Here is a 24,339-nt window from a genome sequence, read left to right as displayed (position 1 = left end):
AAAACAACACAGATCATCTCACAACACAGCGCGCCACAATTTGGAATATGAAACTGTGATTTAAAAGCAAACAGCAAGATTGTACATTTCGTAAAGTACTTTTATTTGACATCAAATGTTTAGAGAATATTCAGCGATTTGCATTTGTCTTTGCTGTCGATCCGCAAAAGCTCATCTTGAGTCATGCGCTGTTCCTTTGCGGTACACAGGGTGTTGGTTTATGATAAAAGAAGCACTATGGTCGCACTGATAATCGGAAGGCTGTTCCAACAACGAGGCATTAGACCACCATAATGGTTGGGGTGTTGCTTCTAGCCGCTAGTACCGCATAAATCCCAGTCGTCTCCAGTCCTACGCGACTTTACACAGAACCCGGAAAACAATACAGATCATCTCACAACACAGCGCGCCACAATTCGGAATATGAAACTGTGATTTAAAAGCAAACAGCAAGATTGTACATTTCCTAAGTACTTTTATTTGACATCAAATGTTTAGAGAATATTCAGCGATTTGCATTTGTCTTTGCTGTCGATCCGCAAAAGTTCATCTTGAGTCACGCGCTGTTCCTTTGCGGTACACAGGATGTTGGTTTATGATAAAAGAAGCACTATGGTCACACTGATAATCGGAAGGCTGTTCCAACAATGAGGCATTAGACCACCATAATGGTTGGTATGTTGCTTCTAGCCGCTAGTACCGCGTAAGGGCATATTGGTCTTTGGCAATTGTCCCATAAAATGGTGAGGGTCATGAAGTTGTTTAGAAGTAGCTGCACCTGGCAGTTAAAAAATCCGTCGGCCGTGGTCTGAAACTCGTGGCATTGACAGTAGGGCAGGATGTACCTGTTTTAAAAACATAAATTAGTCTCACGAGCCGAACTTCATTAAAAATATTCATTTTGTTTATTAGGGCGTGAAACTATTTGCTAGCGAGGATAGTGCAACGGAGTATGTTAACTTATTCCCACTAACCCACCCTCTCTCCTATGCCTTTTACGGAGCCGTCTGAGCACCGGGCGACCACTTCGGCGGTGATGGTACAAAACAATATGCCACATTGAACGAACAAGTACAACTTAACCAGGCTTTAACGCCACGCTATTGTTATTATATTCCGGTATAAAATAATCTAAAGGGTAACTTACATTATATTGGCATTTTCCATTGTCTACGCGTAATGCAGTCCCTAAATACGACTCTGTCTGTGCCAACGATCTTTCTCATAGTGATATAATATATAAAAGTGGTTTCGTTTCAGAAATTTCATCCTTATCGTCTCTTACGTTTTTGCACTCCTCCTTCAAAAGAAGTCTTTTGGCACGATCCCTGTCTGTCAAGGTAAAAAAACAATAGAACCTTATAGTGCGAGTCGTGGGCCACTCCGGCCTGCGAGCAAAAAATGGAAGCAGCTGACCTTCACTGTGAACAAGCATAAATTCTTACTTTGCAAATTTCTGTGTAAAGCCTGAGAAATTGCTTTTTACACTCCATCTTTGTATATTGTCTGCGTGCTAATGAAAAAAAGTTTGTTAAAGGGGCGTTATGGTTCCAAGTAAAACCGAAAACCCCCTGAAATTCGCTAGTTATGGTAAGCTAATCAACCATAACTCGCACCACCATCGTGCACTGCTAAGCCTAACACCCAGGACATCAAAGATGACATCACAAATGTCATTGATGACATCACTGATGACATCACATGTGCATTTACCTTTCATGAAAAGTCTGTACAAGGGATTCTTAGTGTAATGTTAATAAAAAAAAGTGTGAAAGATTATTGGAATAAATATCAAGTGCTAACCAGTGCATTAAGCTATGCATTGATATAAATAGCATTCATTATTAACTTCAATCCAGTATACTAAGGTACTCATGTAGAAACATAGGCATTGTGTGCAGCATACATGATGGAGGTGCAATATTCATAAGCTTGCCATGTTGAATAGTGAAATGATAATTGTTTTCATATTAGAGTTTTGCGTACAGTAAAACTTGTGATAAGTAGGTAATAAAACCCACTTACTACATAATTGCATTATTATAGACAAATCACAAAGAGACAACACCACATACAAATATGACTATATGCAAGGGAATTGAAGTAAGAAAAAGAAACAGCAATAGTAGCAGAGCGTGTTCATAACCTAACTGATTACCTTTATGCAGAGAAATGATTGCTCTGTTTCAGAGCTGTTACTTACCCTATCTATATATATATATCACATGATGTGTCTGGATCCTAAGGAAAATAGTGTGAGTACAACATATAAAAATATGAACATATACAGGGAAAGTACAGTAATAAAAAAAACATCAAAAGTATCAGAAGTGCTGATAAATCTACTGATAATTTTAATGCACAAAAAGGATTGCTGTCTTTCAAGGTTGTGACTTCTCCTATGTATATGTTTCATATGATATGACTGGACCATAAGGGAATTATTCTAAGACCATACTTGAAGGATAAGTCTACGAATATAGTAATTTGCAATTTTTAGTTCCTGACTGTTACTGAAGAAAATCATGTGCCCTAGATATGCCAGGAAAGGAAAAAAGGGGGAGTCAGACATGTGATGTCATCAGTGATGTCATCAATGACATTTGTGATGTCATCTTTGATGTCCTGGGGGTTAGGCTTAGCAGTGCACGGTGGTGGCACGAGTTATGGTTGCTTAGCTTACCGTAACTGGCGAATTTCAGGGGTTTTTCGGTTTTACTTGGAACCATAACGTCCCTTTAACAAAGTTTTTTCACTGAATTTCATAGGTTTTTAGTTGCGCAACTTAACCATAATGTCCCGTTAACAAAGTTTTCTTACTGAATATATATATATATATATATATATGGCAAACGAGGAGAGGGGCGCACTCCAGTTCCCTGCATAACCTTCTAAGCCACTGGTGTTCTCCTCCGACCGTTTTCTGTGCTAATACACATCATCAGGGAGGCTGTCTTAACTTGCAGCTCACAGCACGTGCAGGTGATGATAATCAATGATGATTTCTGCTGCAAGGGCTTCTGGTTGATGTAGTCATCAGGTTAGCAAGGAAAAAGCTCACGCCCAATCCCACGATGGAGGAAGGGGGGGAGTAGCCTCCAGTGAGGCACTCCAGAGCCGGGCATGTATCACCCTGGTGCAGCACCCTGTCAGGTCTTGAAGATTCCACCCTTCAAAATCCTGGAAATATGGCAAAACGAGGAGAGGGGCACACTCCAGTTCCCTGCACAACCTTCTAAGCCACTGGTGTTCTCCTCCGACCGGTTTCTGTGCTAATACACGTCATCAGGGAGGCTGTCTTAACTTGCAGCTCACGGCAAGTGCAGGTGATGATAATCAATGATGATTTCTGCTGCAAGGGCTTCTGGTAGATGTAGTCATCAGGTTAGCAAGGAAAAAGCTCACGCCCAATCCCACAATGGAGAAAGGGGGGAGTAGCCTGCAGTGAGGCACTCCAAAGCCGGACATGTATCACCCTGGTGCAGCACCCTATCAGGTCTTGAAGATTCCACCCTTCAAAATCCTGGAAACATGGCAAAACGAGGAGAGGGGCGCACTCCAGTTCCTTGCACAACCTCTAAGCCACTGGTGTTCTCCTCCGACCCATTTCTGTGCTAATACACGTCATCAGGGAGGCTGTCTTAACTTGCAGGTCACAGCAAGTGCAGGTGATGATAATCAATGATGATTTCTGCTGCAAGGGCTTCTGGTAGATGTAGTCATCAGGTTAGCAAGGAAAAAGCTCACGCCTAATCCCACAATGGAGAAATGGGGGGAGTATCCTGCAGTGAGGCACTCCAAAGCTGGGCTCTTGATCAAATGTTTGAAAAATGTCATCCGACTCAACCAGTTAGTGAAATGTTATTAACCTCGCTCAGCCTCTCTGCTGTCAAAAGCACCAAGGCCGATATAAAGTTTTTAAGGAGAAGGGACACCCACTTTTCTGTCAAATGTCTTTAAAACTCCTGGATGGATTTACCCCAAACCAGTCAAGACATTTAAATCAACGCTTTATCCCCAAGTTGTTTCTTATTTGGTCCAAATCTGCCTAGAGATTTCTGCTCTATGGCTGCTCACAAACTACACTTTTTTTCTATGGGCCCATTAATGGGCTGAAAACTGCTAAACTGTAGTGTTTTGTTTTCTTAATAATGTTTCAATTTTTTTAACGTAATGTGCAGTTTGGGGGATCCTTGACAAACTTTTTGTTTTGAAAATTTCATCCAAATCCCCCAAGCAAGTCAAACATTATTTGCAAAAGAAATTTGTGAAAACATGGCTGTTTCTTCATTTCTGAAAATCCTGTCAGCCTCTGTGCTGCAAAGCACCGTGGGAGAAATCACTGTAGGTTTGAGCGAAAGGGGCATCCCCTTCACTATCAAATATTTGAAAAACGTATAGATGCAATAACCTCAGACCCCCACCCACCGGAAATTGAGCCAACGCTTCCAGCCCAAGTTGTTTCGTACCTGGTCCCATTCCATACAGTGCTTTTCACTGTGTGCTCCACCAAAAATTGCTCCTTTTACTCCATGGGAAAATTAAGGGGGACTAGGCCGAAACGTTTTTTTTTTTGGTTTTCTTAAAAACGTCTTTAAGTTTTTAACAGATCTTTCCCAAAATGTCCAGTCTGGGGGCCCCGCAAGCACACCTTTGTTTGTATACTTTCAGTCAAATCCATTGTATGAGTCAAAAGTTAATTTCAATTCATTTTTCGGGTTTCCTATGGTACTTCATACTGAATTTAACTATTGTGCAGTGATTGCTGCATTATAATATCTACTACGCTTTGACTCTATTTGAAACCAATCTGTGGTTTTTCTTGAATCAATGAAAGCAATGCAATATTGTGTTGCAAAATTCCGATGTTTACTTAGAATACCAGTAGACTTGGAATATTGTTGTCTAAAGGTAGTGACACATCTGTGGCTGCACCTCCTCAGAGGTATTCCTCCTTTCCTCTCCTTCCCCCAGAAGCTCACTGTCTCCAGAGCTCTGGTTCTACCTAGGCTGGACTACTGCAACAGCTTCATTCTAAATCTGCCTGCCTGTACTCTCCACCCTCTGCAAATCATCCAAAACAGGACTGTGATACTTGCCCTTGGCCTCAAGCCCAGGGATCGTATCTCTCCAGTACTGAAATCTCTGCACTGGCTTCCAGTGGTGGCGAGGATTAAGTTCAAAACCATCTGCATGGTTCACAATGACTTCTGCAGCCTGGGTCCTCAATATCTTCAACTCTCTCTTCCTAAATATCTTCCTTCTCGCTTGAGGTCTTCGCTCATCCCCCTCAAACTCCCTCAGGGTCAGTCGCTTCTCCAAGCAGCGAGTTGGTGGTAGATCTCTTTGTTCGGCTGGGGCCTCCCTCTGGAACAGCCTCCCTGCCTCTCTGAAACTTGAGGAGAATCATCTCCGGTTCCGGAAGCACCTCAAGACCGTCCTCTTTCCTTCTGCTTTCTCTCCTGCTCTCCCCTGCTGATCTCCTGGCTGAAACTGAAACTGATTTTGGGCCCAGGTCCCCTCCCCGCCAGTTGCACACCTGCACTGCCCCCCTGGCAACCCTTACAGACGGGGCTGTTTCTGTATCTCTACAGCCCCCTACCAGCACTTGACACCTGATGTCTGGACTTACCCTTGCACTTCCCACCAGCTGGCTGCACTTTTTATTCATTGTTTTATTTATTTTGCTATTTATCCTATGTACTGCACTGCCCCTTCCCCCTTTCCTCCTGCACTTTCCCCCTCCCCGTCCCCTGAACTTGTGTGATCTCAATGTCACCTGGTCTAGTAAGATCACTGTCTCTGTCTTCCCTCTGTTCCCCCTCCCTTGCCTTGTCGCACCTTGAAAAACTTGTGCATAGGCTCATTATAAATGCCATTTAATATCATATCTGCCGTTATTTGGTACAGACGCTTGCTCTTTTGTCCTCAACAGTGCACTTTCATTTTAATGGTGTTTATTATTTCTTGTGTATAGCCACTTTGCTTAAAATGCTTATTCATTTGCCACATGTATCTATACATTCTCATTCAACTGAGCAATTCATTTTAGATCCCAATATATTACTGTGTCAACTTTAGTAACGCTGCAATTATGGTTAAATCTCCAATGACAGAGCACTTTCTGGGTACCAGATCTGCCTGTAACCTTACCAAAAAAAATAGAACGACTGCATTTTTTGTGTGGTGCAGAGGGCAAACTAATTAGGGAGGTCTCAGCATTTTTGGAAAATCCATTCACTTGCAATAGAGTACATTTCTGTGATGCCTACAGCCCGAACCACAAGATAGATTTGCACCAAAAGTTTGTGAGAAGTAGTGAAGAAATTTGCTTTTACAAATTTGGTGTTAAACCATTGCCAATAAGTAGGTAAAATAAAATTTGAGATAGCTGCGTTTGGTCCATGGACATATACTTCCAGGTGTTCGGGTGCACAGATATTTCTCAACCAATTAGATAAGCGTATTGTGTTTGTCAACATTATGTAAGGAGATGATTGGTCAATAAGGAAATGTAAGGAAGGTCAAAATGTTTTTTTGCAGACATTCAAGCAACACCACAGACAGCACACTAAAAAAAGTTTGAAAAAGAGAACATTACACAAGTGCCATCCATAAAACAACCAAAAAGTGGATGAGAGGTGGTCTGAATGGGGTGAAATATGTTTTCAAAATGTCAAAAAAGGCTACTGTTCATTCACAGGCATACCAATGTTGTATTATATTATATTATGTTATATTATATATTATATTATAAAAAGTAAATATTGTAATACTACTTGGATGCTGATCAATACATGATACTTGATTTGAGTCTGCATTGTTACTCTTGCCTCTGAGTTCTGTGATTAGCTCATACTGGATAAATTGCTGCATGTATACATGCAGAATATAATGAACAGTGCAAAGAGGTTAGTGAGTCTGGTCATCTTCAGTGGCAGGGTAAATTGGCCACTGCCATTGTCAACACAGTGTCCTAGAAGACTAGACTTTAAAGTCCAAAGCAGAAGAAATGAAGATAAGAAATGGGAGGCTTACTTGGATTGAACCCTATCAATAGTCAGGAAAAATATCTGTGGATGCCAGATGCTGAGAAAAAGGGGAAACATCCAAAACTATAAAAACAGTTTAAAATTGTTGTGGCACTTCTAAGCGGGATGAGATATCAGATGAAAAGTAGCAGTAATTAAGTTAATACATAAAAAAGCCAGGGTGTTGCACCTTTGCCGGATTGCAATTCCTCACAGTGCCTTTTAATGAATCCCAATGTACCCACCCACAATTATGATTTTTTGAAAGGACAACTATCCCTCCCAAATCCCTTGGATGATTTGGTAGCATCTAATTTGGGTTCCACCCACTTTGACATAATGTCATTGGTGACATTTTAGCGTTCACTTGAAATTGCAGCTTTTCTGTGGAAATGGAAATGGCCCAACTAAGCTTCTTTTAAACCCAGTATGTCTTTTTAAATTTCTATGGACTTCACAGTTCATAATTTATAAATCAATCATGGAAATGTGGATGTTCTACACCATTACACAAATCCAGTGTCAGACTAGACGTGTAAAAAGCACAGTGTGCAGTTTATCTATCTATGATTTAAAAAAATATTGCTCTGTCTGCACAGGGAAACGTTATTTGTACTACACTGCACAAACAGCAGAGAGAAAGGCAGAACAATGCTATTTGTTCTTACTTAAGTGTAATCTCACACAGCTTTGAATCCAGTGAAATCAGGCTACTTCTCACATTAACAAGCTAGAATATAATATTCCTAATCTGTTGGGAATAGTTTATTAGCCATTGCATGCTGTGCACAGGAAAAATGATATTTGTTCTATAATTAATTAGATTTCTATTGGCTTTAAATGTAGTTAGAAAGTAATGTTGAATTTAAAACTAAAATGTTAAAGCATGGTTTGGGATGATTGTTCACTAGTGCACCCCCCCTTCTACCCTTCCCCTGCTTCCTCCTACCCCATGGACATAACATGCAGCCTTATATCTAATTATATTGGGGGATGTTTATACTCACTTTGAATAATGAAATAATTAATTAATGTCACAGTGCCAGCATAGACCATCAGAATATTTTGGCAATTGACAGTGAGGCCCCTCTGGTATGTTTCACCTGACACTAGGAAATCAGGTCTGCCTCAAGTCAAATCTGCTTCAGGCTTCCTCATTTACAAGACCCATTCACTTCCATATATTCATGATTCGAAACATTGGTTCTTTTGATGCTAGACCTCTGCATTGTTATAGGGAAACATCTTTTCAAATTCATCAAATACTGCTTGATTAGTAGTAGAGTCCAAGAGATCACATGAGTGCATTTCTACTAAAGCACACTTCTTCATTTAAATGCACACTTTTTGGTTGTGCTTTGGTTCTGTGCAATTTGGGTGCAACTTGCTTAGCACATTGCACTACTTAATAGTCATTATTTAAATGTGTGCTTCGCTTTTAAATCTATTTCCTTTGAATTTTGGGTTTGTGATTTTGGGTTACAGCAGCTCCCTTACCACTTGCTAAGTAAAACATACTTCTGTATGGACTAATGGTATCTCTTCATGGACAAGTATGATATTTTTAGGGCATCCTGTTTTAATTATCTTTCTTTTGCATTTTGGGCCGAGTTGTTGTGGGGTGAGGGCACCCCACTGATAGGGACTTGATAACCTTCTGTTGGGTGCCCAATGCTGCCTCCAGCCTCTCAAAAGGTGTGTGCACCTTTTCACCTGGAAAATTGCAGTCAAGCCAGGATTCAAAATGCCAAGTGGTGTTGAGTAAATCATCAACATTCACGGCTTTACTTAACACAGTAATTAACTCAGTACTCAATTCAATAATTAAACCATAGATGTTTATTGTGTACCCTCTTCTCCTCCTGTCATATACCGTTTAAACAACCCATTTTGAAGAGGGCTGCAAAGTAATTCATGGTGCATGCCAACTCATGAGCGGCATCACCTGCTGTACCTGCCGCACAAATGCAATGCCTTAAATCATCAGCCCAGAGATGAGCACCAAGCTAAGGGAGCCTTTTTGCCCAGTATTTCTTTACCAAAATCATTCAATGCCTCATCACTGCAGACAGAAAGCCTACCCAGGATAAAGAATAACCAGGTATCAGTATGGGTAAGTGTTATATGGCATACTGTAGCAGGTAGGGTGCTGTTGGAAGTTGTACTGTATGATGTGGGAGGTCAGGGTGCCCATACATGCCAATCATGCCTACTTATAGTTGCAGTGCACCCTCCTGATTTGTGGTTTCCCTCCTTTCTGACTCCAAAATATGATGCACATAAATGAAAGTCAAGGAGCACATGCAGTTTTCCCAGGTTCCCGCACACAATTTGAAGAAAACCTTTTTGTGCTTCAGAACATTCCTGTGCATTACTTTTTTCCTTTACTTTTTGGTGTCTGTGTGATATCAATGACACCCTTATTACAGAAAAATATGCGAAAATTGTGACCCAGATCAAAGCTCTGCTGTTCTGTAATCATGGGGAAAAAGTTACATATGGAGTCATCTTCATGCTCAGGAAGCTCTTGGTTGAAAATAATGGACTGAAACTTGATTTACACTTTACAGTTGCCCTTGACTGAGGGAGGAAGTGGGATTGGTGTGTGCTGTGCTTATGCAAAGGGTTGCTACACTACACATAATGTACATGCCAACATCATCCATTCCAACATGCCAACATCATCCACTCCAGTCTATAGCTACTCAGAAAATCCTGGTTTTAACATTGCATTCTGTGAAGTTCTGGTTTTATAATGGGTGCATTTCTAACCTGGGTGGAGCAAAAAGGAACCTTATATTTTCTGCATTACTGACTTGCATTATTTGTCTGGGTGTGAAAATAATAATGGTGTTTTTCTATTATGTTCTAGGCTGTCACATGTAGATGTTAACAAGGAGAAGTGAGTGCTACATGCAAAACAGTACATCAAGGGAAGGAAGGATTTTGACTGCAGACCGCTTGCAGATAAGATATCCAGCCTGCTTCATCAGTGGTTCAGCCAGATGGTGTTTCAGAAGAGAGGGCGCCTGGCTCCCAACCTACAGCCTAAGCATCCTGTGAAAGTTTGACTTGCAAGGGCTTCCAAGGATGACCCAAATCCCATAGTAATCTATTGGGGACATAATGGACAATGTTGGTGGATCGCTGGTCTCACACGTGCAAACGTTTTTATCCCAAAGATACCAGAAATATTGGGCAATGAACCTAAATATTCCTCTGCCTCAGGATTTATAGAGGAGATCAAAGTCTTGTTCAGGTATAAACTCTGCTTGAATCTTTGGACCTGAATGAGATTGAAATTGTGTGGGTGCTCCTTAAATGATATGTAAAGCCTGTTCAGAAACCCGTGAACAACATAGAGCTATGTGCTGGCCTCTATAAGTTCTGGGCTCAAGTACATAGACCTGTCATTTGCCGCAGAACAATTGCACATATTAAAATGGTCCTGACAGTGGTCCTCAAAAGGAAACGGGCAGTGACAAATATGTAATGTGTATGTCTTTTATATATGATATGTCTGTATCATCTCACTTTGGACAGTGTCTTGGGAAGAGCATGTGGTGAGTAGGGATCAACAGTCCATTAAAATATATTGTGGTGCATGGAGGCAAGGTAAGGCGTCAGGTGCCAGGCTCTTTTGTAATGCATAGTGCCTTTGATGGGTCGTCTTGCATATGGAGCAAGGGGAGGCTCACGCTTTTCTCTGAGCTCGGCACTCAGCAGTCAGCCAGGTATAAATGGATGGGGAGGGGAGGAAGAGGAGGGAAGATTCAGCACAACATCACTTTTGAAGTGTATGTCATGCCTTCCTAAAATCTACTGAAATCTCAAGATGAATGTGATGGGTGCTTTATGCATTTTGAGAGATGTAATCCTGTATTGGTAAAAGGTAAATGCAGCTGTGAGTATGTCTAAAAAACATGAAATTAATTAATACCTTAAAAGGACTCCAACCTAACATGCCTCAATGCATCAAGAAGAGAGCTCACATTCGAGCCCGCATCTCTGCGGCATCTAACAACTCGGCCAAACTCTTTAAAATCTGCAAGGAGCTGGCCAACCCTGCTGCAGTCTCCACCCCTCCTATTGCCTCCCAGGCTCTTTGCAATGACCTTGCCTCTCACTTCAACTCCAAAACCCAGGACATCTTGTCCATCCCCTCTTCGCCCCTCTCCCTCCTGGCTTGCTGACCCCCCTCAGCCAAACCCCCTCTCCCTTTCCCCTCCTTTCCTCTTTTCTCCCCGGATGAGGTTGCTAGACAAGTCCGATCTATGAAAGTCTCTTCAAAACAGTTCCACCCCTATTCCTCTAAAACTATTAAGGATCACATTTATACCCTCGCTCCAGCCCTTGCCGATTTCTGCAAGGGCTGGATCCTTCCCCTCCCCTCTGAAACACTCCCTCATGCATCCTCTCCTCAAATAACCCATAACCGATCCCTCTTGTCTAGCCAACTACCGCCCTATCTCCACCACTCCCTTTTTGGGTAAACTCCTGCATTTCCATTTTCTGCTCAAACTTCCAGTGCTATGCTGATGACACCCAACTCATTTTCAGGCTTCCTTGAGCCACCTCTTCTCCTTCCCTCATCTCTGATTGCCTAACGGTCATTCAAAATTGGTGTGCTGCAATCGATCTTTGCCTAAATGACAATAAGACTGAGATCCTCCTCATCAGTACACCCTCTCCATCCTTTAACCTCACTCTCTGGCCAGCCTACCTTGGCCCTCCTCATACCCATACCTGTGAGGCAAAGAACATCAGAGTCATCTTTGACTCCACACTTTCCTTCTGTGCGCACATCTCTGATGTCTTCAAAAAGTCAAACTTCTTACTGCACCTCCTTAGAGGTACTCTGCCTTTCCTCTCCTTCCCTCAGAAGCTCATGGTATCTCAAGCTCTGGTTCTCTCTAGATTGGACTACTGGAACATCCTCTTCTAAATCTACCTGCATCCACTCTCTGCCCTTCACCACTAATCCAGAACAGGACTGCGAGACTTGTCCTTGGCCTCAAGATCTTATTTCTCATGCTCTGAAATCCCTTCATTGGCTCCCAGTGGATGCAAGGATTAAATTTAAAACCCTTTGCATTGTCCACAAGGTTTTCTGTGGCCTGGGTCCAAAATACCTTGAGCTATCCCTCTGTAAATACTTTCCCTCTCAAGCCCTTTGCTGCTCTACTTCTAACTCCCTTAGGGTCAGTCATTCTTAGAAACGAGTTGGGGGTACATCGCTGTCTTCGGCTTGAGCCGCCTTTGGAGCAGCCTCCCGGCCCCCTTGAAACTTGAGGAGAACCATCTCCGGTTCTGGAAGCACCTCAAATCCTTCCTCTTTGCTTCTGCCTTTGCCCCTCTTCTCCCCTGCTGATCTGTTTTCTCTCTTGGCACTGTCCACCTGGCCACCATCTTTCTGTCCGGCCCAGGTACCTGCTCACCCTACCACCTTCCTGCACTGCCTCCGATTCCCCCTGCTCTGGGGCCTGTATCTCTACCCATACAGTCCCCCTCCCACTTTTCTTCTGCACTTATCAGATATACCCTATCTGACTAATCTAGCACTTGCCACTTGCAGGCTGCACTGACACGGTTCATCGGTTTTATTTATTATTTATTTTACTTATTATTTATTCTGTTCTCTTCTCTGTTCTGCACTTTCCACTTCTCCCCATTCCATGCACTTTCCCCCTGTTTCCCTTTTTCCATGCACTTGCGTTTTCTTAATGTCACTGGGCCTAGTAAGATTGTTGTTTTTGTTTCTCCCTTGTACAGGAGGTCCCAAATAAAGCCTGCACTCCCATCACCCATTTTGAAGTACCAGGAACATTCACACCGAAATATGTGACGTATGATGAGCAAATAAACCAGCAGAGAGCCGCAGTAGGGCTCTGCCCAGTACCCATCAGAAGAACAACACCTATTGAAGTACCAATAACCAGACAACCATGGACAGTAAGGTATCCATTGAGAAAACCCTACCAACAAATGAGACGAAATGAAGATTGCCTAAGTACCATCCCGAAAGAAACCAAAAAGGTCTTAATGGAAGACGAATAGTGACGTCGCGAGAGCCTGTACGGACTCACAGATAAAACAAATATGAACCAAGAATGACACAAGGAAATGAAACGCCATGAGAAAAGAGATTGTGAGCTTAAAGTGATAGGAAGCTATCAAAGCGTAAGTGTAACGCTCACCTGATTCCCAGGGAGGCGCAATTCTGGCTTCGAGTGCTGATGCTTCTTCAATGGTGAAGCGCAGGACTCTGAAGATGGACAGGAAGGGCCCTCTACTCTGGCTTCTCCGGCTCGCAGGAATATTCCCCTTAGGGTCAGGAAGGATGAGCTCTCCATCCTGCTTCTGATGCAGGGGCGCGTTGAAACCCAGTTTCTTCACTGGATTGAGGATTGATTGGAGTTCAGGTAAGCTTGACTATTCAGGTAAGGCTCTGTAAAAGTTCTGTTGCAAGTTCAAAAGTCCAAGCTTAATAATAATGTTCATTGTCTTTTTGCAGCAAGCGCTAATGCTTATGTCTTTTTTCCCCTTAGGGGCCGGGGTTCGGAATGCCAGAGATATGGCGCCGACCCGAAGTGAAACGTGCAGTTCCAGTTCCAGTAAATGGCAGGTTCGTTCTGGATGAGCGCTCGGGAACTGTCTTTGCATACGCTCATTCAATGTCTTTGTCTTTTTTCCCCATAGGGGCCGGGGTCCGGAAAATGCCTGGAAGCGGCAAGACCCGAAATGAAATGGGAAAGACCCAACAGGTAAGTCTTATTCCCTTCCTTCTCTCACCTCTTATTCTTGTCTTTTTCTCTAGGCTCTGGGAAGTGGCTGCGTATCCGGATGATCCCTGCTGAAGATGAAGGAACCCAGGAAAGGTGAGTGAAATGCAGCGCTGCAGCGATCGTAACGAAATGCTTTTAAAAATAATGTCTTCCCTTTCAGGATCGTCGGTGAAGTCTCTGTGGTGCAGATTTAGCAGGTAAGGTCTCTTGTCTCCCTTTGCAGGTGACCCAGAATGCTGACAGGCGTGGCTGAAGTCCAGATGCAGGAGCTGACACGGTGAGCGTCCAGCTGCGAGGAGCAGAACAACGTGAAGCGCGAGTTGCTGATCAGGTGTGGTTTAAATAGCTTTGGAAGAAGTTCCAAGTGTGTATCCTTCCTCCGATCAGGTATGTATCCTTCCCCGACCACACCCGGGTGGAAAGTAATCCCACAGGTAAAGTAGTTCCATTCAGGCCTCAAGAGGGCCTGGATGTGGCAGCATGGTCTGCATCAGGTAAGTGCACATTAAAACACTTGAACACATGTCTAGCTTTATGAGCCTGGCGCCTAAGGCGCCAGGACAGGGGTCCAACATGAGCCTGGCGCCTAAGGCGCCAGGAATGCGTCCAAAGGGCCCCAGCTTGGGTCCGCTGGCACTCCCTTGGGGGAAATGATGCCTGCCTCTGGGGTTGCTGGGTCGGACCTGGCTCCTTGGAGGTAGGCATCATGACAGTACCCCCCCTCAAGGCCCCTCCCAAGGTTCCTCCCTCCGGGGGTTTTGGCTTATTCGGAAATCTCCGGTGAAACCTTTGTACTAATCGAGGTGCGTGGACATTGTCACTAGGCTCCCACGATCTCTCCTGAGGTCCATATCCCTTCCAGTCAACAAGATAGAAGAGTTTCGACTTTACCACCTTGGAGTCTAAAATGTCTTTAACTTCGAATTCTAATTCCCCTTCAATTTGAACTGCATCTGGAGGCTTGGACAATCGGGTTCCTGGTTGCACGGGCTTCAAAAGTGATGCGTGAAAAACTGGATGTATACGCATGTTGGACGGTAGATCCAGTTTAAATGCCACTGGGTTGATTAAAGCCTTGATGGGGTAAGGTCCTATGAATCTGGGATTGAAGGTTTGCGGGCCCTTGAGGGATAAGTGTTTAGTTGCTAGCCATACCTGGTCTCCTACTTGGTAAGGCGGAGTTTTACTCCGGTGCAAATCTGTGTTTTCTTTATACTTTTTCTTGGCTTGCTGTAAATGAGTTGCAGCTTCTTTGAAGGCTCGGGTCATTGTGGAATGCAGATGATTTACTGCAGGCATTTCCAGGGTCAGAGGTGGATCAAGGTCAGAGGTCCGAGGATGGTGACCATACAAAGTATAAAAGGGGGTTTGTCCGGTTCCAGAATGCACTGAATTGTTGTATGCATATTCTGCGATCCAAAGGATGTCTTTCCAATTTAACTCGGATTGGTGTAACATGCACCGAAGATATTAATCGAGAGTCTGATTGGTTCTCTCGGTTTGTCCGTCGGTCTGGGGGTGATGGCTGGTGGATAACCGCACATCTATTTGTGCTAGTTGGCAACACTTCTTCCAAAAATGGGAGATAAATTGACTTCCACGATCCGAGACTAATATGGAAGGGAAACCATGTATGTGAACTACATTCTCCAGGAATTCCTTGGCCAAGGTGGAAGCAGAAGGCAAACCCTTTAAAGGGATAAAGTGGGCCATTTTGGTGAATAGGTCCACAATTACAAGGATTGTGTTGTAACCAGCACAAGGAGGCAGGTCGGTTATAAAGTCCATTGACAGGGTGTGCCATGGTGCCGGTGGAATATCCAAGGGTTGAAGTAGGCCAGCTGGCCTTTTCTTTTGAGCCTTGTTTTGGGCGCAAATTCCGCAAGACAGAACAAAAGACTTTATGTCTTTTCTCCAAGAAGGCCACCAGAAGTGACGTTTAATTTTTTCCTCCGTTTTAGCGATACCAGGATGTCCTTCCATTAAAGATTCATGATGATGGGCAATAACAAGTTCTTGCAATTCTTTACTTGGCAGAAACAACCGCTCCTGGAAGTAGGGTAAGTCATCCTTAACGGTGTAATGAGGACCCTTCTGACTCCATTCCAGTAAGGTTGAAGAGTCTAGAAGTTGTTTTACTTGCGTTTGGATGTCCTCAATAGTGTGCAATGAAGTTAAGCCTAAGATTCTTTGCTCAGGTATGATGGGAACAGGTTCTAAACTCGAATTAGGTTCTTCCATGCCAATCCGGGATAAGGCGTCCGCTTTTCCATTCTTGCAGCCAGGGCGATAGGTAATTACAAAATCAAATTCCGCAAAGAATAGAGCCCATCGGAGTTGTCGTGAAGATTGAGCTTTGCCCGTCTTTAAATACTGTAAGTTTCTGTGATCCGTAATTACGGTAATGGTGTGTCTTGCCCCGAGAAGATAGTGACGCCAAGCCTTGAAAGCAGATTTGATGGCCAGTAACTCTATCGGTAATTGTGTAGTTGATTTCAGGAGGAGAAAACTTTCTGGACCAAAAGGCCACTGGGTGTAGTTGGTTAGTTTTTGGGTCTCTTTGTGACAGGACAGCTCCCATGGCCGAACTGGATGCATCGGTTTCCACTATGTACGGGATATCTGGGTGCTGGTGTTTCAGTACAGGTGCAGAGGTGAATTTGGTTTTCAGGTCCTGGAAGGCTTGTTCGGCTTCAAGAGTCCATTCGAAGCATTTGTTTTTCTTTAGGAGAGCGGTGATGGGTTGGACTGTTTGGGAAAATTCCGGGATGAATCTTCGATAGAAATTGGCAAAGCCGAGCATGCTCTGAACTCCCTTTACCGAGCTAGGAGATGGCCATTTGAGGATGGCGTCCACCTTTCCCGAGTCCATTCGGACTCCTTGAGGTGTCAGGATGAATCCGAAAAACTCAACTTCTGTGGTATGAAAAACGCATTTTTCGAGTTTTGCAAATAGTCTGTGCTGGCGCAATTTCTCAAGAACTGCCCTAACATGTTTTCTGTGATCAGATTCTGAAGAAGAGTACACCAGAATGTCGTCAATGTAAACAATGACACAGACATCGATAAGTTCCCGAAGAACATCATTCATAAAGTACTGAAAGGCGGCAGGTGCATTGCACAACCCGAAGGGCATCACCTGATACTCGAAGAGCCCAAATTTGGTGCGGAATGCAGTCTTCCATTCGTCGCCTTCTTTTATGCGCACCAGGTGATAAGCTCCTCGGAGATCTAACTTGGTGTACACACAAGCGTCTTTCACCTGGTCGATAAGCTCAGGGATCAAGGGCAGAGGATAACGATTCTTAATCGTTATTTGATTTAGGGCGCGATAGTCTATACACGTTCTAAGGTCGCCTTCTTTTTTCGGCACGAAAAACAGAGCTGAAGAGACTGGAGACTTGGACGGGCAAATAAAACCATTGGCTAGGTACTGATCTAAATACTGACGCAAATGCAGGTTCTCAGGTTCCGTAAGAGCATACATCCTACTACAAGGTAGTTGAGCATTGGGTACCAGATCGATTTGGCAATCATAAGACTGATGGGGAGGTAACGTGTTAGCCTGTTCTTTCTGAAAAACGTCTTGGAATTCTTGGTATTCTGACGGTAGCTGTACAGGGGTGGAAGTTGCTGAGGTTAGACCCATAGCTAGATTTCTTGAATAACAAGTTGGTTCACAATCAGGAAAACTTATCTTCTTTGCTCGCCAGTCAATTCTGGGATTATGTGTTTCTAACCAAGGAATTCCAAGAATTACTTGAAATTGTGGGGCCTTGATCACATCAAACACGATTGCTTCCCGATGTCCATCCTGACCCACCAGAGTCACTTCAACAGTGGAATGCGTTACTGGCCCTGAGGCTATTTCGGTTCCATCTACTGTAGTAATGACATCTTGGGTTACTTTCGGGCGGAGAGGAAGCTTGATCCTGGAAGCCAATTCACGGTCTATGTAATTTCCAATAGCTCCACTGTCGATGTATGCTTTTATAGCATGCAACTGCTGAGGCTGTTTTGGGTTCACGAGCACCATTGGCATGACAAAATGCGAGGTCAAAGAGTTAGTTTTCAAGCTCGGCAAGCGGACCCCTAAGCTTGTCGGGCTAGGTCGTTTCCGGAATCAGGTGTCAATAATTCGTTATCAGTAGCTCCAACCACCTTCTTAAGTGGTTTAACTGGACAATTTCGAAGAAAGTGACCGGAAGTCCCGCAATACAGACAAAGTTGCATTTGCCGCCTTCTCTCTCGTTCTTTCTGCGTTAATGGTCCTTTAACGCCACCGATTTGCATAGATTCAGATACGTTGGTACTCTTGGAGTTAGCGTGGGTTTTGATCGGTACTCGGTTTTCATACTTGAACCGATCTGCTTGTCTATTTTGAAGTCTGTGATCAAGTTGAACCACCAAGTCTATGTAGTCTGCGCAGACCTGGGGTGGGTTTACTATCTGAGCTAGAACATCCTTTAGCTCTCCGCGCAGGCCTCGATGAAACAATGTGATCCTGTTGTTTTCTGGCCAGCCAGTTTCCACAACCAATCTGTTAAAGGTGGCAATGTAGGACAGAAGATCCTGATTACCTTGTCGTAAGGATAGCAGTTCGTTATCAAGGGCCTGTCCTTGAGAGTGTCGAGTGAACAATCTTTCCATGCTGGCCTGGAAGCCCTGAAAATCCTGGAGAATGGGATCATCCTGATTTACCAATGGAATAGACCAATCAGCAGCACTGCCACTGAGGTAAGATAGTATAAAGGCTACCTTGGTCTGATCGTTAGGGAAGGCTCCGGGTCTGCACAGAAAGTGTAAACGACATTGGTTCATAAAGAAGGCATATTTCTTGGGACCCCCCGCAAAACGTTCAGGCGGAGCCAAAGGCATGTGTCCAGGTAGATTAATTTGTACCGGGTTACTCAAACCCATTGATGTGGAAATGTCTCCGGAATTAGGTAAAGGAGTGTGCCCTGCCTGGGCCTGTAATAACCTTTTGGCTAGGTCATCTGTTCTTTCCTTGGATAAGATCAGTTCTCTTTTGAGAGCGTTAGTCTCCTGGCAGGCTGAGTGCACCTCTTCCCGTAATTCCCCCAAAAGCTGGGCCAGCTGGTCAGTCTCGGAAGTCTCCATAGGGCCCGGGTGGGAAATTGTGGGTAGGCTTCACGTTCTGTAACGCTCATCTGATTCCCACGGAGGCGCAGGTCTGGCTTCGAGTGCAGATGCTTCTTCAATGGTGAAGCGCAGGACTCTGAAGATGGACAGGAAGGGCCCTCTACTCTGGCTTCTCCGGCTCGCAGGAATATTCCCCTTAGGGTCAGGAAGGATGAGCTCTCCATCCTGTTTCTGATGCAGGGGCGCGTTGAAACCCAGTTACTTCACTGGATTGAGGATTGATGGGAGTTCAGGTAAGCTTGACTATTCAGGTAAGGCTCTGTAAAAGTTCTGTTGCAAGTTCAAAAGTCCAAGCTTAATAATAATGTTCATTGGGCCTCATTCCGAGTACGGCGCTAACCAATGGCGCTATTAACGCCTTGGTTGACGCCGTACCCGGAACGGCAGCGCCTTGGTGGATGGCGGAATCACCGCCCCATTCCAAGGTTGGCGGGGCGGTAATTCCCCATTCACCAAGGCTCTTCCCCATTCCCAAATGAGCCCCCATAGGGGAAGATGCAAATAACGGTGACCGTTCATTACGGTCACTGTTATTGGCTTGCAGGCCCCTTTGCGCCCTCGACTTTAACACCTGCTCAAAGCAGGCGTTAAGAGCGAGGGCGCAGAGGGAACTCGGAGTATGGCGGTAAGGGAATACCGCCACCGGTCTCGTTACCGGTGGCCGCTATCCCTTACCGCCATACTCGGAATGACGCCCATTGTCTTTTTGCAGCAAGCGCTAATGCTTATGTCTTTTTTCCCCTTAGCGGCCGGGGTTCGGTGTTGCCGGAGATATGGCGCCGACCTGAAGTGAAACATGCAGTTCCAGTTCCAGAAAATGGCAGGTTCGTTCTGGATGAGCGCTCGGGAACTGTCTTTGCATACGCTCATTCAATGTCTTTGTCTTTTTTTCCCCATAAGGGTCCGGAAAATGCCTGGAAGCGGCAAGACCCGAAATGAAATGGGAATGACCCAACAGGTAAGTCTTATTCCCTTCCTTCTCTCACCTCTTATTCTTGTCTTTTTCTCTGGGCTCTGGGAAGTGGCTGCGTATCCGGATGATCGCTGCTGAAGATGAAGGAACCCAGGAAAGGTGAGTGAAATGCAGCGCTGCAGCGATCGTAACGAAATGCTTTTAAAAATAATGTCTTCCCTTTCAGGATCGTCGGTGAAGTCTCTGTGGTGCAGATTTAGCAGGTAAGGTCTCTTGTCTCCCTTTGCAGGTGACCCAGAATGCTGACAGGCGTGGCTGAAGTCCAGATGCAGGAGCTGACACGGTGAGCGTCCAGCTGCGAGGAGCAGAACAACGTGAACCGTGAGTTGCTGATTGGGTGTGGTTTAAATAGCTTTGGAAGAAGTTCCAAGTGTGTATCCTTCCTCCGATCAGGTATGTATCCTTCCCCGACCACACCCGGGTGGAAAGTAATCCCACAGGTAAAGTAGTTCCATTCAGGTCTCAAGAGGGCCTGGATGTGGCAGCATGGTCTGCATCAGGTAAGTGCACATTAAAACACTTGAACACATGTCTAGCTTTATGAGCCTGGCGCCTAAGGCGCCAGGACAGGGGTCCAACATGAGCCTGGCGCCTAAGGTGCCAGGACTGCGTCCAAAGGGCCCCAGCTTGGGCCCGCTGGCACTCCCTTGGGGGAAATGATGCCTGCCTCTGGGGTTGCTGGGTCAGACCTGGCTCCTTGGAGGTAGGCATCATGACAGTAAGAGAATTAAGCTGTACGCAGGATGAAGATTTTCAACCAGCTAATGCCTGTACATATGCTTGAAACCACAAGAAAGCTAAGACAACAGTGTGGCTTGCTATGCTAAGAAGAAGAATTGCGCGGCAAGCGCCATTGTACATGATCTACCTCAAAATGAAGCACATTATTATAAGTGTGATTCCACTTTACACGGAAAGCAGAATCAACTCAGGTTACTAGAGGCCAAACAAGACAAGATTCATATTCTAGCAAAATGAGAAGAGACTGCTGAATCGAAACTCAGCAGATGCAAGAGAGCCAAGGTCGTACCAATAGAAGGAACGAACAGTAGCTACATCTAATTGAACAGAATATCCTGCATCTGAAAAGTCAAGATAAGGAAGCGTAGGCAGGTGGCAAACCGAATAAGAATTAAATGCACGAATTGAGAGAACCTAGGAAAATTCATGGTGTCTGCATCACATGACCATCCGAGCGAGGAGAAGCACGAGTTCATAGCTACGCGTGGCGTCCGCCCAGGAGAAGATATCGGAACTTTCCCAGACAGAAGATGCCGTTTCGAGGCCAACCACAGTAACATAATTGACATATTGAGGGTCATTACGAGTTTGGAGGCAGCCATGGTGCAAAAAGCACCATGGCTGCCTCCAAACCCGTGTCCAGGTCTGTGGTGTCGGAATGGGGACTTACCGGGACATTCTGACCTATGCGGACCTGGTAAGTCCCCATTTCGAAAACCATTCCCCATTCCCATTTGAGCCCCCAAAGGGCTCAATGGGAACGGGGAAGGAGCTAATAACAGGCCCACAAATAGTGGGCCTGTTTTTAGCTCCATGGTCCCTAAACGAGTCCCGCTAAGGGCGGCTGGTAAGGGACCTCGGAATGCGGTAGTAGGGAGTTAATGACACCGGCATCCTTATCCGTGCTGTTAACTCCCTACCGCCATACTCTGAATGACCCCCATTGTTGTTGAAGTGATGATTGATTGTAACCTTAATTGGAGGAAGGCCGGGTAGCTGAGGGGGCACCCTGCACCTGGCTGACAATTCTGCGTGCTGCTAAATAAAGTGGACATTTATGCATGGGGTTGGTGCCACCCCAATCACAATGGTCCACACAATCAAGGGTCCTATAGTAGTACAACCAATGGGACGTCGTACTTTTAGTGAAGTCTACAGTAGTCATTTTGAAGGAAGGGCTTAGACGCCCACCTGACAGTATTTACTCAATCCCCTCACTCCGTTACCATATACAGATATAGCATCTATATTAAAGAATACCTTTTCCGAAACAATAGAAATGCTTATTAACTTTTGAGTGTTACACGTCACTTATGACAAATTTTCAGTATATATGATGTCTTTTCTATGAAGTTCATTGGAGTTGAAGCGAGACGGACTATCGCATCACTGCTGATTGCCATGACTCCCCGTTTTTTGTACTTGTCATTAAACGGACGACCTTTGCCAAACCATTGAGTTGTCCTTATTGATTGGTGTTGGAGTAATAAATCTGCACCCCCATCCATCTCAAGGTGCAGATATGTCATCTTAAAGTACTCTCAGAGCAAACCTCGGCTATATGGGCCAGCCGGGGGGCTCCTGAGTACACCCTTGTTCCCCTCCTTTTGCCTGGTCGCGCTTTCAAACACTTGTGTACGAGCGTGATACAAATAAAATATCATATTATTAAAAGGTGCATCTTTCTATATTGCATATCCTCTGTTCTTTCCACAGGGGTAGGCTTTCTATTCAGTTATTATTGCAGATGGTGTGTTTAATGAATGTATATATGTATTTTAGAACCTTGATTGGACATTCCCTTTATTTTGGACTGTTATATTTTGCTGTTTGAGTTGCTACTGGATCACGTTCACACCCCGCTTGAGAATGCAACCTTCCCTCGGCCCATGTTCTCACAAGAGGCAAAGGAGGTACACCTCTCAACTGTACCTGTTTTACCTTCATGATTGCATTAATTCTTATTGTGTAGACTTGTGAGAATTGAGTAGATGATTAAGTCTCTATTAATCATTGTACTACTGTGATAGACGTCCATTCGTGAAGAACTCAGATTAAATATTACAAGAAGGTACATTTACCAGACATATGTTTGAGGTATGAATTATGGGTTTTGCAGCCATGAAGAAGGAATGTAGGCCAAGCATGTCTACAGAACACAGATTGGGAGTCATGCGAAAGATGTATTTATTCTAGCACAAATACAGGACAGGGGTTAGAAACCAGGAGGAAAGTGCACATTGTATGGGAAAACAAAAGCAAGATAGAGACTGGCAGAATCATAGCACAACCATGGTAGGTTACTGCACTAAAACCTAATACAGAACTCTACAAACAGGAAATATGGACCCAGTGAAATGCAGACCAACATTTCCTCTAGGAAATTTCTAACACTGCTCTCTACAAATACTGTGAAGCTCACCACAAACTTTGAATGATAAATATTAATTGAACTGCACATGCCAAAATGCAAGAAAGTCAAAGGACTGGCATTTTGTTGAACAGCATCTGGGAATGTTGCCATACATTTTCCATGAGAGGGATGCATTGCAATTATACATGAAGAAAAAGAAAATGCATCTGAGCTCTATTCTACTTCTTATGACCATAAATATTGGTCATGTGTCTCTCATTCAGAAGTGTGCTTACATGTTAAACACAAACAGTATTTCTGTTTCCAACACCTTTGAGGTTTATAATGAGCAAAACATATTTTAAATGTATCAAATGTCCATAATTACATGGTAGACTGCTGGGAAATATTCAGGGAATATATTGCTGTTTCATCTGCATTGATAAATGGTAGGGTTTCCATTTATTAAATAAACTAGAGAGTTATCTGCAAATATAGCCTGTTTCTTGTCCCAGAATTGCGGTGCGGGATTGTGCATTAGAGGTTGTTAAATCAGATGATGTACCATAGCGAAATGAAAGCTTAAATCCACAAGCACCTTGGAAGGTACACATAGCATGGCATAGTTACAGGAGATATTTTAGAGCTTGCCGGGAAGATGCACATGTCCAAGCTTGGACTGGGTTTAGAAGAAGGCATGGTTTCAAGTGCTGTTGCCATAACTAAAACATGACACATTGTTGTGGTGTGCAGTTTATGAATGGCCATATTATTATATGAGGCAACACTATAGTATGTTAAACCACTGGTGTTTTTAAAAGAAACAAATCACGTATAGCGACTGACTATTTTGAATTATTTACTGTCTGGCAATATCGACAGGTTGGGCATTATGAGATTACATTTGTTGCTGCAGATCACACATTTTGTTTGCATGGTGAAACTGGGATTTCATCCCAGTCTGCACTTCAACACATTGGGCTTCATTACCAGTTTGGAGGCAGCCATGGTCCCTGAATGGGGAAATACCAGGCCATTCCGACTTTGGAGGGCCCGGTATCTCCCCATTCAGGGATCCCGTACTCGGACCATCGCCATTCCCATTTGAGCCCCCATAGGCCTCAATGGGAATGGGGAGCATGCTAACAACGGGCCCATTAATGACAGGCCTGTTGTTAAAATGCTGGTCCCCTCACGGGGACGTCCAGAGCGGGTCCCGCGAGGGAACCTCGTAATGAGGCGGTACGGGGTTAACGGCGCTGGGACCTTTACCGGCGCCGTTAACCCCTTACC

At 44.3% G+C, this 24,339-nt stretch overlaps 1 long non-coding RNA gene across 1 annotated transcript in view; it reads right to left on the bottom strand.

The window, feature by feature from the left end:
• Positions 1-459: 459 nt before the first annotated feature.
• Positions 460-24,339, bottom strand: part of LOC138473814 (uncharacterized) — a 199,222-nt gene continuing 175,342 nt past the window's right edge. The window contains exon 4 of the long non-coding RNA XR_011268933.1: positions 460-845. This is a non-coding gene — a long non-coding RNA (uncharacterized lncRNA). The remainder of the gene's footprint in view (positions 846-24,339) is intronic.

This window comes from Ambystoma mexicanum, chromosome 8 (genome assembly GCF_040938575.1).
Source record: "Ambystoma mexicanum isolate Mex_15411 chromosome 8, UKY_AmexF1_1, whole genome shotgun sequence".
NCBI lineage: Eukaryota > Metazoa > Chordata > Amphibia > Caudata > Ambystomatidae > Ambystoma > Ambystoma mexicanum.
The sequence above is the reverse complement of the archived record's forward strand: the minus strand, read 5'-3'. Positions and strand labels throughout refer to the sequence as shown.